Raw genomic sequence first — 17,630 nt, 5'->3', positions numbered from 1 at the left:
CATCTAACACACCTTTAACTGTGGTGTGAAACATCACGTGTGCAACAATCTCTGGTTCCATGTTGTTCCATAACCAAATCAAAATAATGTAAACCTTCACAGCTTGAGCCCATAACAAATAATTCGAACTGCCTTTCAGCTTGATAGAGGTAATAGTGACATTTACATTGTCGGTTTGAGATGTAACCACTGGATTATTTTTATTCTCTCCCATAGCACCAAAAAGGGAAAAATAAAACCAGTCAAATAAAAGTATCACAAGGGAACAGCTAGCCAACAAAGGGGACAGCAACCACACACAAACAAGTCACCAACTGTTGCAGAATTCCAGAGTAATAGGCAGCAGAGAAAACAAAAAATAAAGGAGACCCAATCTCAAGCAGGGTAGAGGCTTGGAACCAGCAGAACCATCCAAACAGAAGAAAAAAAAAACAGGGCACTTCAGGCAGTAATAGGAGTGATTTTTCAGAACTTATAACCAGCAGGGTGAAAAAGCCTGAAAAAGAGATCTAAGCTAGTACCTGGATAGGAGAATGAAATCCCAAAAAATCACCCTGAGCAAACAAATGAAACAGACACAGGGAAGCCAACTGTAGGGCGCAAAAGTGCTCAGAAAACAGAGCATCCGCAGGTGTGAAGAAGAAACCCAGAAGCACCCGATCAATTCACCAGAAATGGATAAAAAAAACAGGTCAAGTCTTCATCTAGGTGGGTACAAGCAGCCCTCAAAAAATAAGAATCAGAAGAGACACAAATCTGAAAGAAAATCTCTGGTTTCTATTTGAAAATAGAAGCATAACCAGAAATTCTAGAAAATAGTAACTTTCCATCCTTCAATCGAATCTTCAAGGGATGGTCTCCAAATCACCAACTACTGTCACAACTAAACACTCCATTCATGTGTATATGGAGTCTTCAATCCATCAACAAAAACAGAAGCAGCAATAGGTGGCTACACACCAGAGAACCAAAACCGAGAGATAGATCAGCAGAAGGAGATGAAAGAAGATCCTTCAGCTGATCAGTGTAGCTCTGATACTATGTTAGAAATCAGAACTAACCAGCAGAAGATAGAAGAAGAAGAAGAGAATAGAGGGAGAAGCACACTGCCGAGAGAACAAAACAGCAGCCTACGATAAAAGAAGATAACTTCTATCGCAAGCCTTGGGTTCTATTAATAATAAAGTCAAACTAATTAAGGTAAGCTGGTTAGGGGTTTATTAGAAACTTACCCCTAAGCCCTCACCTATTACATCTTAACAAATAAAGACTTAAAAGATAGAAAATTACATAGAACCCCAAAGACCCATAGCAATGACAAAACTAACCCTAATTCTCAACATGTATCATCTAGGGTTCAACGATGTTGTGAATCTGACCCTCAATTATTTTCACATTTATGTTCTGAATTTATCAAATGGATTTTCTGTTTGTGGGATTAGGAATGGAGAAATGACAAGTTCAAAGGTGTTTCTGAGGTACCAAATTTGGTGCTAAACTCTGATTGAAGCCCTTCTTTCTTCGTTAGGTTCATGTGTACTCCTTCAACATTAACAACCCTCATCAAATTAGGAAAATCTCTTTACTTGATCAAATCTTGATAGTCCTCATCATTTGTTTCCTATACAATGACCTACATCTCCTCTAGAATTAGAGGAACTTAGGATCCACAGGTTGGAGTGTTATTCTTTTCCAAGCTTGAATAATCTACTTGTGTGATGATGTGAGGTCTATTAATGTTGTATGGGGAATGTCTATATGGTGTAAAGTTTTTCTTTACCTGGTGATGCTGTTGAAGTGTGCAGTGGCTTAATAAATTAACATACAAAAAAAGAAAAAAGGGATTGTACATGACACTTGATTTTGAATAAGGGTTTTGTACTGTTGTAATTACAAGTGAAAATTGGCTAAACAAACAAATAATACACAAAAAAAAAAAAGAAGTTTAATTCATGTACATGACACTTGATTTTGAATATGGGTATTAAAAAGCTTGTTATATGAACAATATGCACAAAATTATTAATTTATAATGTCTTTCAATTTGATGATCAAATGACTTTATGGAAATCCATTGACTATCTCTTTGATTAATTAAAGAGAGTTGAAAACAAAGTAAAGCAGCTCTGAAATGGGTTTCATCTTTGACTTCTTGTTTCATTGTTCAGTAAGCCTGATGATGCAAGGACTTAACAATGCAGAGTTTATGTTAAAAATTTCTGTTTCACAATAAATCATTGGCAAGATTGCCAAACATTGACAAGATTTGTCTGGTTAAGTGGCCCACCTGTACTCTGGAGTTGAAGTAGCAACCGCTTCTGTAATTTTAGAGACACCATGGCATAAATGAAAGCAACAAGAATTCTTGCCCCTTGGGTTTGAAAAGAAGGGGAAATATGGAGTTTGAATAGGCTCCACCCTAAATTAGTTCAATGAGTTTTCATTTAGAGAGATGATGGGACTAATGTTGTCAAAGATTAATTAAAGAGATAGTTCAAACCCCCTAATTCTAAAGCCTATTTCATACCAACCAGCAACATCCCCTGTTTTGGCTGCCACTATAATCCTATATTGCACCTGCCTAGAAACCCCCTGATTACCATGAGATTATGACCATCAATCCACCTCACCAAAAGCTCCCCTAGACCTGATTTACAGTCCTGTCTAAACCTTACTCTGAGATAGGTCAAAAATCTGCTTTTTTACTCTCAAATTCTGTCCTCTTTAATTTAGTGCTGTCATTTCTGACCAAATCATCCCAAAGAAATGTTACAATTCAAGTGCAGCATTGCTCATACAACTACAATTTTGTATGCAAAGGGAATATATCCTCTACTGAACCAAGCATGCCAAGTTTAGTATAAGTTGAAATAGTACAATATGACAAGGTGTTGATCATGGATATCAAGTCCTATCAGTGACATAAGACGTGTGGCCCTACATTGTCAACTAGGGTGTTTTGTGGGTTATATTTGTTTCTTAGATATGTAGGACTGATAGAGGGTTCACTCATGATCCAACAGGATATATCAATGTTTCAAATTTTGGAATTAAGAAACTAGGGTCATATGTAATGGTATTTGAAAGAATAATTAGAAAGGTTAGTGATGGAGAGAAATATGATTTATTGGTTTGTCGGCTATTAACTGATGAGACTCTTATTTGAATATTTTAGTAATTGATAGTCTTGTTTTACTCTTAAATTCTGTCCTCTTTTTTACTCTTAAATTTTGTCCTCTTTTAGTAAATATTTATAGCAGCTGAAACTCATTCTGGATGTGTTCCATACTTCATGATTTGTTTCAATGTTTTGTTTAGTCTCCCTAAATTGTGTATCTTCTTACCAGCTTATAGAAATTTTTAACCTGTGGACTGATATCAGAACTTGAGCATTATGGGTGGTTGAATGGGGCTTGTGTGTGGTTGGTTGGAGTGGTTGAATGGCTTGTGTATTTGTAGAAAGTTTTAACTCAACTAACATGCGCTATACTGTTTTTTTAATTTTCAAGAGCGTTTAGCTTATCTGTTGCTGTTATGGATTCGAATATTTTATTTGAAGACTAGTAGATGATTGAATGGCAGGGATTAAAGGGATGCATTGAAAGGACCATTGTTGTTCTTGGTGTGTGTTTTTTTTTTATAAAGGATGCATTAAAAAGGATGCTAACCATCTGGTCCAATTGCTTTCAATTAAGTTATCAAATGGCATCTAGTTCAAACCCTACTCCAACCACTATAACTGGAATGAATCTGAGTTAAATAAATTCATTAATCTAATGGTTGATAATGTGAGTAATGGTCAAAAGACTAACACAACCTCAACTAAAGTTGGCTGGAATAACATCAAAACTGGACTAGAAACTGCTTTTCAACATCCTTTTAATAAGGAACAACTCCGTAATAAGATATACAAATTACGGGATGATTATGATAGCTTCAAGAAACTTCTGGAGACAACTGGATTTGGTTGGGACTCACATACCAGGGCTGCTACTGCAGATGATTCTGTTTGGGATCGGGCTATATAGGTAAAACCCGATGTTTCAACTATTATGTGCCTTAAATTCATTAAAGTTTATAAGAATGTGTACTCAACTATGGTTTTTAACCCACAGGCAAACCCTACTTGATCCAAATTTCGAAGGAGTGGTCTTCCATGGTGGCCTAAGCTGGAAGAGATCTTTCGGAACATCATGCTCGGGAAGATAGAGGAGTTAGTCAAGTTACAGTAAACATTCCTCGTAGGGTCAGCATTGAGCCAGAGATTGAGGTTGAGTTACCTCATACTCAGGGATCCCCCCGCTATGTAGGTTTGGATGATATAGAACAAACTAATGTTGAGGAAGAAGCGACTCCTACTGCAAAGAAATGGAGGAGACTAGATAGAACACCTCAGGATCGTAGGAAGAAGAGTACCGAAAGAGTAGTGACTGCTTGTGTGTCAGACTTTAGCAAGTATGTTAACTGGAAAATGGAACGGGCAGGCAGTACCACTCTCATTTCGTCCAACCATCTTGGAGCATCTACTACTACTGTGATTCCTACTAATCCTCTTGTAGGACCCTACAACACGAAGAATTGTCAAGTTCTGTTGGACTCACTACAAGACCTTAAACCAGAGATGTATGTGAATGCTCAGAAGAAAATTCACAGTGACCCTGGTTGGAGAATGTCATTTATAGAAGTGATTTCTGAACGAAGGATGTGGATGTTGCAAGCGTTAAAATAGTGCATTAGGGATTAACAAAACTTTTAGCATTTTCAGCTGTTTGTGTGATGATTTCTGAACTTCATTAGTGGTGTTTAAGTTTGAATGAACCTTTTGAATTCGTGGGATACATTTGGAAGTTTGTGATGACTTTTTTAACTATTTTAATTGGTGTGACATGTGGTTGAAATTGGTTGTTTGTTCTATATTATGCATGTGATGGCATCTAGTTTGATTAAATAGTCTTTTAATAAATGGATTTTTATTGATATCAATATCTATATATACAGATATGTCAATGAACAATAATGACCATGATGATTCATCAAGTGACGATGATATAATGATGCTACATGAAATTCAAAGGCAGATGGATAATTACTGGATTAGAGAATCTTGTATGGATAGTAATTACACAGGAGCTATTATGGTAGCTGTTAACAGATTTGGAATTAGAGTAAGGCTTGGATGATTAATGATCACCCCAAGCTCTTTAATTATATCCTTGAGAATAGAGGGCAGAAATACAAATAAGCAATGTGGGACTAAAGCCCACATAACAAAAAAATAAAAGAAACAAAATAGAGGGTCCAAAATACCCCTACGGTTCTAACAGTTCTAACACTCCCCCTCAAGTTGGAGCAAATATGTCAGTCATGCCCAACTTGACTAGATTAGGATGGAACAATTTTCCAAATAGTCCCTTGGTGAAAATATCAGCGACCTGATCAGTAGACTTCACAAAGGGAACACAAATCAATCCGTCTTCCAACTTCTCCTTGATAAAATGCCTATCCACTTCAACATGCTTGGTGCGATCATGTTGTATTGGATTGTGAGCAATGTTGATTGCAGCTTTGTTGTCATAATACAACATCATAGGAAGATGAACAGTAATACCAAGGTCTTATAGCAAGCCTTTCAACCAAAGTAACTCACAAATGCCTTGTGCCGTAGCACGAAACTCTGCTTCAACACTAGAACGAGCCACCATATTCTGCTTCTTGCTACGCCAAGTGACAAGAGTGCCCCCTACAAAAGAACAATACCTAGAGATAGATTTTCGATCTGCAGAACCAGCCCAGTCAACATCAGTATATGCCTCGCTGACCATGAGGAGACAGAAGAATGCCTTTTCCAGGAGTTGATTTCAAATAGTGAAGAATCTAAAGAACAACCTCCATATGAGAAGAATAGGGATAATGCATAAACTAACTCACAATACTCACAGCAATAGCAATGTCTGGACGTGTCTGAGATAAATCAGCTTCCCCACTAGTCTTTAGTACCGACCTTTATCAATAGGTTCACCCTCCTTTTCTTTGAGACGAACAGTAGCCTCCATAGGAGTAACTGAAGGGTGACATCCTAACAAACCAGTTTCAGACAACAAGTCTAGGACATACTTCCTTTGGGAGAGAAAGATGCCTTTAGAAGACCTGGCAACCTCAATCCCGATAAAATACCGTAGCTTCCCTAGATCTTTAATCTCAAACTCCTGCCCAAGAAATTTCTTTAACCGATTGATCTCATCACCATCGTTGCCAGTAACCACAATGTCATCCACATAGACTATAAGAACAGTGAGGTTTTTTCTAGCCCTCTTTATAAAGAGAGTGTGATCAACATTATTCTGCTTATAGCCCACAGAAATCATGGCCTTGTGAAACCGACCAAGCCAAGCTCTAGGTGACTGTTTCAGCCCATAAAGTGCTCGCTTCAATTTGCACACTTTACCTTGATTACTTTCACAAGAAAATCTTGGAGGAATATCCATATACACCTCCTCACCAAGTTCTCCATTTAGGAAGGCATTCTTCACATCCAGCTGTTGTAGATCCCATCCAAGATTGACTGCACAAGATAGCAAAACCCGAACTGCATTCAACTTTTCAACAGGAGCAAAGGTCTCCTGGTAGTCAATCCCATATGTCTTAGTGAAGCCTCTTGTAACCAGAGGTGCCTTATATCGATCCACAGTGCCATCAACCTTCTGTTTGACCACAAACACCCATTTACATCCCACTGGTTTTTTCCCTGGAGGAAGATCTACAAGATCCCAAGTATTATTTTTTTCAAGGCTCTCATTTCTTCCAACATAGCTGCCATCCACTTTCCATCTGCATAAGCTTCCTGACAATTTTTAGGAATAAAAACAGAAGAAAGAGAAGACACAAATGCACGGAAAGACGAAGAAAGAGAACTATAAGAAACAAAGCGAGAAATGGGATGCAAGGTGCAAGTCCTAGTACCTTTGCAATGAGCAATAGGTAGTTCGGAAGGAGAAGTCTCACCAGGAGGAGGAGGATGAGGATCTGGATCCTGAGCCGGCAATTGGATAGGTATTGGTGCCACAGTGGATTGATGATGCCCTCTTTTGGAGCATCTCTTTTGGTAGGTGATAACATTCGAATTGTCAATTCTCTTATGAAATTCACTGATGGTCTTCTTGATTGGAGTTAACTCCCCTTTACTAGGAACATGACCATCATTATTTTCTACATGCTCCCCTTGCAAAGGGATCCCTATGGAAGAAGGGGCAGCAGCCAAAGTAGGGTGGACAGCAGCCAAAATAGGCTCCAAAAAATGCTGGGCAGCAACCAAAATAGGCTCCAAAGTAGATGGGAGAGGAGGAGCCTCAAGCGGAGGAAACACAAACACATCTTCACTAGATCCAGAATTCTCCCCCTGAAGATGTGGGGATGGATTAGGAAAGACTTTCATGAAAAAACGACATCCATACTGACCATAGTACGATGGGAAGGGGGATGGTAACACTTATAACTTTTTTGGGTTGGAGAGTAACCCAAGAAAACATACCGTAACCCACGAGGGTCAAGTTTACCATGAGATTTCGTGTCTCTGGCAGCACACACAACCAAACACCTTGGGAGGAACCACAAAGGTGGGAATTCCCATGTAAAAGTTCGGCCGGACTGCGGGAGTCAAGAACACGAGAAGGCAACCGATTAGTGAGATAAGTTGTAGTAAGGATAGCATCCCCCCAATATTAGGAGAGAACATGGCGCGAAAACATCAACGCCCTGGTCACTTCCAACAAATGTCGGTTCTTCCTTTCAGCCACACCATTTTGGGTTGGGGTATCGACACAACCAGTATGGTGAATAATCCCATTATCAGCCAAATACTTCTGAAATTGGTTTTCCTTATACTCAGTGCCATTATCACTTCTCAAAACCTTAAGATTAGCCTAGAACTGAGTTTTGACCATTTTATGGAAATGCTAAAAACAAGAAAAAACTTAACTCTTTGTATGTATAAGATAAACCCATGTATGCCTAGAATGACAATCAATAAAAGAAACAAACCAACGATGACCAGAAAGGGAAGCTTTACGACTAGGGCCCCAAACATCAGAATGCACCAAGTGAAAAAGTGAAGAACTTCTTCTATTGGAAATCGAATAAGTAGAACGTGTCTGTTTGGCCAGAACACAAACCTCACAAAAAAAATTGATCTTAGCACATGGTTTGACTAGAGTAGGAACTTAAGATGCTAATATTCCTAATAGAGGATGACCTAATCTAGAGTGCCACTGGTAAATTTCATAAGAGACTAAGGAGTTCTGATGTGGAGATGGTAACAGGGTGGAGTGAGACGACCACCATTAAGCAGGTAGAAGCCACCATGCACTTTACCCAATCCAATCGTCTTCCCAGATGCCAGATCCTGAAACATACAATGGGAAGGAAAAAAAGTCACTTTACAGCTAAGATCACGAGTAAGACTACTAATGGAAAGAAGGTTAGTAGTAAAATTAGAAATATGCAAAACTGAAGACAAAGTAAGGGAGGAAGTGCAGTTGATGATTCTTTTTCCAGATATGGAGAAAAGGGAACCATCAGCCACTTTAACCTTGTCTTTCCCAAAAGTGGGAGAATACCGATGGAATAGGCTAGAGGAACCGGTCATGTGATCCGTAGCCCCAGAATTGATGATCCAAGGATGGGAAGCTACAGAAGCACAATGACCACCAAATGGAATACCTGATTGGGCAAAGTGTGAACCTAAAGGAGCAGAAGAGGTGGCAGGAGCTGATGTAGTAGAGGCAGCAACAGCGGAAGACCTTATCATTCGTAGGAAAGCCTGTAGATCATCCTGGGATACACCAATGTCACTAGCCGGGGCTGTAGGAACAGATTCAGAGTAGTTTGCTTTATTTTTTGTCTTCTTGGCAGCCCGTTTAGCCTCAGAGTCAGCTAGTTTCCCATGAAGCTTCCAACACTTTTCCTTGGTATGGTAAAGTTTGTGACAATGCTCACAAGTATCAGTCCCTGTAGTAGAATCACCAAGAGAAACATGTCTGACAGGTGCAGGAGTAGCCTGGGCAGCAGACTGGAGGGCTGATTTGTCTGTAACAGGAGGATGAAGCATAGCAGCCTGACAATTCTCTTCAGAGGAGACCAAAGCATATGATTGTTCAAGTGTGGGAAAAGGGGAATGACCCAATACTTGAACACGAATCGGGTCATACTCCATGTTCAAGCCAACCAAAAAATCATACACCCTAGTTTTGTCCAGATGCTTCTTATATGCAGTGATATCAGCAACTGTAGTGGAATGGTAATCAGAAAAATGGTCCAGTTGCTGCCAGAGACTGCGCAAAGTAGCATAGTATTTGGAGACAGATAACTCCCCCCTGAGTAGTATTATTGGACTTCTTCCGAAGTTCATACACCTGTGCATTATTACCAAGCTGGCCACATGTCTCCTTGCAAGCAAACCAAATCTGATGGGCTATATCAAGGAGAACAAAACGATTGGCAAGGTCAGATTGCATTGAGCCAATCAAATAGGAGATAAGTATACCATTGTTGGAGATCCATCGGGTCAAGAGAGTGCCAAGAGCAGTCGGCATCGTGATAGTACCATCAATATGGCCAGTAAGCCCATGGCCAGCAATAGCAAAGTAAGTCGAACGGGACCAGATCAAATAATTGCTCCCATCCAGTTTGATAAGATTAGGGAGGAGATCACGGTTGTCATTCCTACCAAGCCCATCAGCAGCAGAGGTGCCAGTAGAGACTTCAAAGTCACCCATAATGCAGCCAAAAAAACCAAATTGCAAAGGAGGGTTGTGGTGACAAGAAACACAAGAAATCCTTCAAATTAAAGGCTGAAAATTAGAGAAGAATCCTCTTTCAATGTCACAAGATGTATCTCCAAAAATCAGCAGCAGCAGACAAGTGTAGCCCCTAGATCGATTTTTTCAGGGTTTTGAAAAAAACCCTGTTAGGCTGAAATCGATATAGGGAAGAATAGGCCCAAAAACTGAATTGTTAAGGCTCAAATTTGGAGCAGATATGTCTTTATAAGTGGAGAACCAGCCTTCAAAAAATCAGTACCAACAAAGACTCAAAACCCTGAGATCGATTTTTTCACGGTTTTGAAAAAAAACTTGATTTTGTTGAGATCGATGTAGGGAGAGAAACCTGCCAAAAAATACTGGATTGAGCTGAAACTTGGCTTGAGTGTGGGTCTAGAAGAGACAGAGCACCCCTCCAAATATCAGCCCCAATAGAGGACAGCAGCCCCTAGATCGATATTTGTCAGGGTTTTGAAAAAAAAAAAAAAACCCTGTTTTTGGAGAAATCGATCTAGGAGGTCTTCAAGGCAAATCTGAGATAGATAAAAATTCAACAAAGGAACCTACTGCAATTCTTGATCTTCAATAAGAGAGATTGGTTCCTTACAGTTGAGGTGGAATCAATCAAATATGTGAAGCTTCAAATATCGCAGACAAGGTGTTGTTGATATTGAAAAAGTTTATTTAACAATGGAATGAGGTGAGAAAGGGCAGCAGTTGGATCTATGGATCACCTAATCAGTGCTGCCCTATTGAATAATAGAAAACAAAAGAAGAAAAGAGAGAAGGGAAGAGGAGATCGAGAGAGAGAGAGAGAGAGAGAAGAGAAAGACGGAGCTGAAAATAGAAGGTAGAGGATCCTAATTCAAAACTTGCTCTGATACCATGTTAACAGATTTAGAATTAGAGTAAGGCTTAGATGATTAATGATCACCCCAAGCTCTTTATTTATATCCTTGAGAATAGAGGGCAGAAATACAAATAAGCAATGTGGGACTAAAGCCCACATAACAGAAAAATAAAAGAAACAAAAAAGAGGGTCCAAAATACCCCTACGGTTCTAACAGTAGCAGAGATATTGAATGGGCATTCAAATCATTGCTATACTAAATTTAGGGTTGTAAGACATGTTTTCCTCAACCTACGTGATAAGATGGTACGTAATGGTTGGTTGGAAGATAGTCGGTATATTCGAATTGATGAACAGCTTGCAATATTTATCACTACAGTAGCGCATGGTAAAAGTAGTAGACAAGTGTGTACGAAATTTCAGCCCTCGGCATAAACGATTAGTTCTGTCTTCCATACAGTGTTACGGGCTATGCTCTAATTAGTGAAGGAAACAATCAAGCCACCTTCTTTTGATGAGATCCCCAATGAGATTTGTTGGAACCCAAAATACTACCCATATTTTAAGGTAATCTCAAAATTTTTAGATTGAGCTACACATATTGTCTAGTTATTCATCCATGGGATTACTAATTTAGTGACTGATTGGTTGTATGTTCCACTTGGCCTAAAACCCACTGAAATGACTTATCGAAACATACCAGAAAAAATACAATATTTCGACCGAAATATCCGAAATTTCGAATATTTCGGATATTTCGGTCAGCCTGAAATACCGAAACGAAACGAGTTCTCGAACTATGATAGACAGTACTCATATTAGTGCAATAGTCAAACCTTCAGAGCAAACCCGATACAAGAATCGAAAAGGATTAATCACACAGAATGTCATATGTGTATGTCCGTTCGATATGCGTTTCACATTTGTGTACGTGGACTAGGAAGGAAGTGGACATGATGCTCGGGTCTTTGAAGCAGCAAGATCAAATCCTACCATAGGTTTCCCTCATCCACCTCCAGGTAAAATCTAATAGTCTAACACCAGGTTATTTTAATTATTATTGAATCTTAATACCGGAATATTAATTTACATTATCCATAATACTTCAAGGCAAGTATTATGTTGTTGACCCAGGTTATGCAAGTCAACTAGGGTACTTAACACCATTTCGAGGTGAAAGATATCACTTACAAGATTTTCAAGGGAAAAGAAGGAATGCAACAACGGCGAAGGAGTAGTTTAACCATAGGCATTCCTCTCTACGGAATGTTATTGAAAGGACCTTTGGCATATTGAAAAATAGGTTTCAAATTTTAAAGTAAATGAAGTCTTATAAAATCCAACACCAAACCGCCATTATACTAACATGTTGTGGACTACATAACTATATCAAAGATCAACAAAGAGCAGATGAGTTATTTGAAGAGTATGGTGGTGAACAAGCAGTAGAGGATGTACTAAATCCTAATGATCAATCTTTTGATGCTTTTACTGCAACTACAACTCAAAGGGCAGGGGCAAGACAAATGAATGCAATAAGGATAAATATTGCAAATCAATTCGCTATATCAAAGGGGATGCCTCAAATTCCAATTGGACAGTGACTGTGATGTTATGTTGAATTTTCAATTGTTAGACTATAGAATGTTTGATTTAATACTTTTGTTAACTTTAATTTGACTCTAATTCCCATTATTTGATTATGTTAATTCTTGCAAAGTCTACATTATGCTAGTATTTAAACTTAAAAATTGGAATAGTGATGCATCCATTTTCAATTGTTAGACTGTAGAATGTTTGATTTAATACTTTTGTTAACTTTAATTTGACTCTAATTCCTATTTGATTATGTTGATTCTTGCAAAGTCTACATTATGCTAGTATTTAAACTTAAAAATTGGAATAGTGATGTATCTTCCATATCTATTATTGTATTTATTTATTTATTATTGAACAAACGGCTTCCAATGAGACTGTGGTTCTCGTTGCGAGATGCAAAATCTGCAAAACGTTGTGTACTAGATATACAACAACGAAAAGTCCAAATAGTGGTAGAGACTACTTCAAATGTCCAAACCATAATTCATTTTTTATGTGGGTGGACGAGTTGCAATTATATGAATGTTGGCTAGGACAATATAAAGTTCAAGTAGCAAAAAACAGAAGCAAACTCAAGTCGATGATTTTAGTGTTGCCTGTAATCTACAGGGGAATCACTACCAACTTTTGCATTGTTATGAAAGTGCTGTCATTTTTTTAATGGTCTCTTAATAAGGAACAATGTATTTAGAATACAGGTTGAAAACCGTGGTTGCAGATTTTTCAAATGGGTCGATGATGAAAGCAGTTGCTCAATACCAAACATAACCCACTTACATCTGATTCTGAGGGACCCTCCACGTCTGCTCCTTCGCCTTTAACTTCCCCTTCATCTGATTATGTCAAGGGATATATACAAAGAGCAATCCAAGTCGAGGAGGAAAGAAAAAGAATGTTAACTGGGGCCATTAAAGACTCAGAGGAAAGGTCAAGGATATTTAGAGATATCTTTGACGCTGTTCAGAAGCTTGATTTAAGCAAAGGAGGAAATTAAAACCCCATCTGAGCATATTTGGACATCTTGCTTTGTTGTGAACTTTTATTGGACTATAAAACTTTTAATTAATGTGTCTATTTAATTTTATTCGTTAAAGTACATTATTAAAGACAAATGCATTATTAAATTTTAAAAATATTGATTGTAATATCTCAAAAATCGGATTTTGATTTAGGAAAGTAGTAGGGCAATTATTGGTAACAATATAAGAACATGTTTCCGGAAACAGATTTTATCAAACATCATTGATATTCCAATTGTGTTCTGGAAACGTTTCCAGAACAGATTTACCAAACGCTACAAAAGCTGTTTCTCAGCACATAAAGAAACGGAAAAAACTGTTTTTGTTGCTTCTCAGCACAGAAACAGCAGGAAGGTTATAAAGCGAGCTCTAAGTTTCCTCCTGTTTCTACCAATGTGATCATGCTTTTTGTTGGGGGATTGTGAGAGCTTAGAAAGAATTCTGCCCAGTTCAACAGATCTTTGCCAAATCTTTAGAAAATCTGGCAGACCTATTAGCTAAACAGGGTGTAGTGAGGCCATGATTTGTCTTTTTGGTAAGTACTAATCCGTTTGCAAGTTACATTCATTTTTGGAGTGTTGAGGGCGGCCCTTGGTGCAACAGTTAAGGTTGCTCCATTGTGACCAAGTGGTCACGGGTTCAAGTCTGGAAACAGCCTCTCTGCGGAAGTAGGGGTAAGGCTGCGTACATTATGACCCTCCCCAAACCCCGCAGTGCCGGGAGCCTCGTGCACTGGGTACGTCCTCTTTCATTTTGTGAATGTTATTTCTAGGTCGCAACTTAGCAATTAAAATTTCCCTTCGATTGAATTATATGCAGTAATCACAAAGCACTCCAGATTCACATGTCCATTTCACGCACGCAACTAATTGTATGGGCAACATCCTTTCCACTTCCCCCCCCCCCCTCACGGGTATGTGTTGGTCACCAGTTATAACTACTCCTACATGCCAGTACCTTTTTTTACTCACAAAATCACACCGTATGTATGTAGTTCCACTATCTTAAAATATCTTAAATCAAAGTGGGAATCTAAGTTATTGTGTCTTTCTTAAAAAAAAAATTATGGTTTCTTGATGTAGTAGCACATTGTCACAATTCGCCACCAGGCCCACGGGCCAACTACTAAACCCATGGACTAGGAAAAGTCCATTGGCTAGAACACCCTACCCTAGTGTGGTGAGTCTAGATATTTGTGGGCCCTCTAGAAACAAAAAGGCTCTAAAAATATCTTGTATATAATTAAACTGTAGGAGGTTTCTAGAATCCTCTACTAAGGAGGAGGGAAATTTCTAGTCTCCTTGGCTAAAAAGTTCCTAGCCATTGGATGGAGGACACTTGTAACTTTCATAGGCATTCTTTGTAACCTTAGATGCCTATACATAGGTGTTGCCTCATTTGGCAAAGGCATCCACCAAACAATTAAAGCCTTGTACTCAAAATCTCTAGTACAATACACCATTCTTTCATACAAACTCTCTTGTGTCTAGTCAAGTTCTCTTCCCAAATCCCTCAAGGTATGTTAGAAGGCTAACTCAGTGCTATAAAAGTGCTATATACCAGTACAGTTGGCTCAACAAAGACTAAGGCAATGTCAATGTGGTATTAGAGCCAGATTGTACGGGAGCCAAGCTTGTGGGATCAAGGCATCATGTCTATACCTTGGACGTGCAAGACATGGTGATGGGCGAGCAAGGCCGTGGAAGGGAGACCAATCTCAACACAGGGAAGCAAAGATAAGTCTGTCGATGTTGGAAGTGCTATGGAGTTCTGCTTAGCTCAGGTGGATTTGCTGATGGCCAAGGTGAAGGAATGTCCCGATGTTGCAGAGCAAAGTAGGGAGGAGTTCGAAGGCCGAGTAGGAGCTCAAGGAGGAGCTTGTCGGCCAAATGAGGGAACTCAAGGAATCCTTACTAGGTACTCTCAACACCATAGAACATGCCCAACAAGTGGAACTTGCTACTTTCAAGTATGGGAAGTGTTGGCCAAGATGGAAGCTCGCATTAAAGAGATGAGTATTGGGCATTGTATAGGAGGGCAGCAACGAGGCCTTTATCTCCCAAGAGGTGCAAGGGTGGAGGCACCAATGCCCAAGCCATTCGAAGGGAAGTGAGATGCATGAGATGTCGACAACTTCTTATGGCACATGGAGAGGTACTTCAAGGTGATAGCCCTCGACGATGAGCAGGCCAAGGTATGAATAGTTACTTTCTACATCAACGACATGGCTACTCTATGGTGGCATAGGAGAGATACCTTCATTGAAAGAGGTACGTGCACCATAGACACTTGGGATAGCTTCAAGAAAGAGTTGAACAAACAATTCCATCTACAGAATGCCTCATTCTTGACTAGGACTTAAAAGGCTCAAGCACACAGGGTCTATTCGAGACTATGTGAAGGAATTCTCTACACATGATCTTTTACTCTTTGAATTCCATGCATAAGGAGGTGGGAAGTCTATACAAGGTTACTCAAGTGCAGAGAATTCCTTGCATAAGGAGGTGGAATTCTTTAGACTTATAAGTTATAACAATCAAAGCCTATGTATGTGAAGGAATTCGAAGGAGTGAAAGATCATAAGTGTAGATAATTCCTTCACCTTGTCCCAAATAGACCCAGAGTGCTTGAGCCTTCTAAGGGTCCTCCTAACCAAGAATAAAGCATTCACAGGATAGAATTGTTTCTTCAACTCTTTCTTGAAGCTATCCCAAGTGTCTATAGTGCAAGTACAGCCGTGTCGATGAGGTAGAGAGTAGCGGTCCGAACCTTGGCCTACTCATCGTCGAGGGTTACCAACTCAAGGTACCTCTCCATGTGCCATAAGAAGTTGTCAACCCTCGTGCGTCACTCTTCCCTTTGAATGGCTTGGGCTTTGTGCCTTAACCCTTGGCACCTCAAAGGAGGTAGAGGCACCCGCAGCCGCTGCCCTCCTACACAATGCCCAATCCTTCATAATTTCGTCAATGGGAGCTTCCATCTTCCAACACTTCCCATACTCTTGAAGGTAGCAAATTTCTCATGTTGGGTATGCGCCATGGTGTTGAGAGCACCTAGTAAGGGCTCCTTGAGCTTCCCCATCTGGCCTAAAAGCTCCTCTTTGAGCTCCACCCATTTGGCATTCGAGCTCCTCCCCAGATTACTTCACAACATTGAGACGTTCTTTTACCTCGGCCATCGCTAGCTCCACCCAAGCTAAGCGTAACTCCATAGCACTTCTAACATCGTCGGATTTATCTTTGCCCCTCCTTTGCTTCCTTATATTAGGATTGGTCTCCCTTCCACAGCCTTGCTCGTCCATCACTATATCTTGCACATCCAAGCTAGAGATGATGCTTTGATCCCATAAACTTAGCTCCCTCACAACTTGGCTTTGATACCAAGTTGACAAGGCCTTACTCTTTGCTAAGCCAACCATGCTGGCAATTAGCACTCTCGTAGCACTAAGTCAGCCTTCTAACACACCTTGAGGGACATTGGAAGAGAACTTGATAGGAAACAAGGGAGTTTGTGTGAAAGAATAGTGTATTGCACTAAAGCTTTTGAGTACAAGGCTTTTACTGCTTGCTTGTTTGGTGGATGCCTTTAACAAATGAGGAAATACCTATTTATAGGCATCTAAAGTTACAAAGATTAGAAACTTTCCACCTCCTTAGCGGAGGATTCTAGAAACCTCCTACACTTTTAGTATATCCAAGATATCTCTAGACCCTTCTTGCTTCTAGAGGTTTCCCTATAAATATCTAGACTCACTTCACAAGGGTAGAGTGTTCTAGACAATGGACCTTTCTTAGCCCAATAGCCTTAGGAGTTGGCCTGTGGGCTAATGGTGGCAGGTCGTGACACCATGCTTGGTTAGACCAGCATGATTCACTAATCTGGAAGCCCAAACAACCAAGGAGAACCAGGTCCAAATCTCTCTTTTGGTTCGATAGGGGTAGTTAGGGAATTTTCTTTTATTTGGGGTTATTTCTATAATTTGAATTTTATTTTTTAATATGGGAGTAGCCAACGATAGGTAGGAGTTAGTCTTTGAGTTAATTTATATACAAGCATTTAAAATCTACCTATTATTACTCCAAAGCCCTTCCTTATGTTGATTCTATATTATCCCTATTATGTTCTGAAATTCAAGAGAAGTCCTACTTAGTCCCTGATTCTGTTTCTTGGCCACAGAAGGGTTCTCAACTGTTTGAAATTTAAGAAATTGCCACTGATCACATTATTTTGAGCTTTATCATATGTTGCATCATTTCTTGTCTTGCTAACCCCATCTTACATTTGCTAAACCAGCGTGGCCAATGATCCATTAGTTTTCTATAACCAATGGAGTCAATCTATTGACCA

The 17,630-nt window shown here is 39.4% G+C and overlaps 1 protein-coding gene across 2 annotated transcripts in view; it reads right to left on the bottom strand.

Annotated features, from left to right (window-relative positions):
• The window catches only part of LOC122652094 (serine/threonine-protein kinase ATG1c-like), a 74,864-nt gene that overhangs the window by 10,976 nt on the left and 46,258 nt on the right, over positions 1 to 17,630 (bottom strand). The gene's annotated exons all lie outside the window — the stretch shown is intronic.

Source organism: Telopea speciosissima, chromosome 2 (assembly GCF_018873765.1).
Source record: "Telopea speciosissima isolate NSW1024214 ecotype Mountain lineage chromosome 2, Tspe_v1, whole genome shotgun sequence".
Classification (NCBI taxonomy): domain Eukaryota; kingdom Viridiplantae; phylum Streptophyta; class Magnoliopsida; order Proteales; family Proteaceae; genus Telopea; species Telopea speciosissima.
Note: the sequence above shows the minus strand (reverse complement) of the source record. Positions and strands in the feature narration are given on the sequence as shown.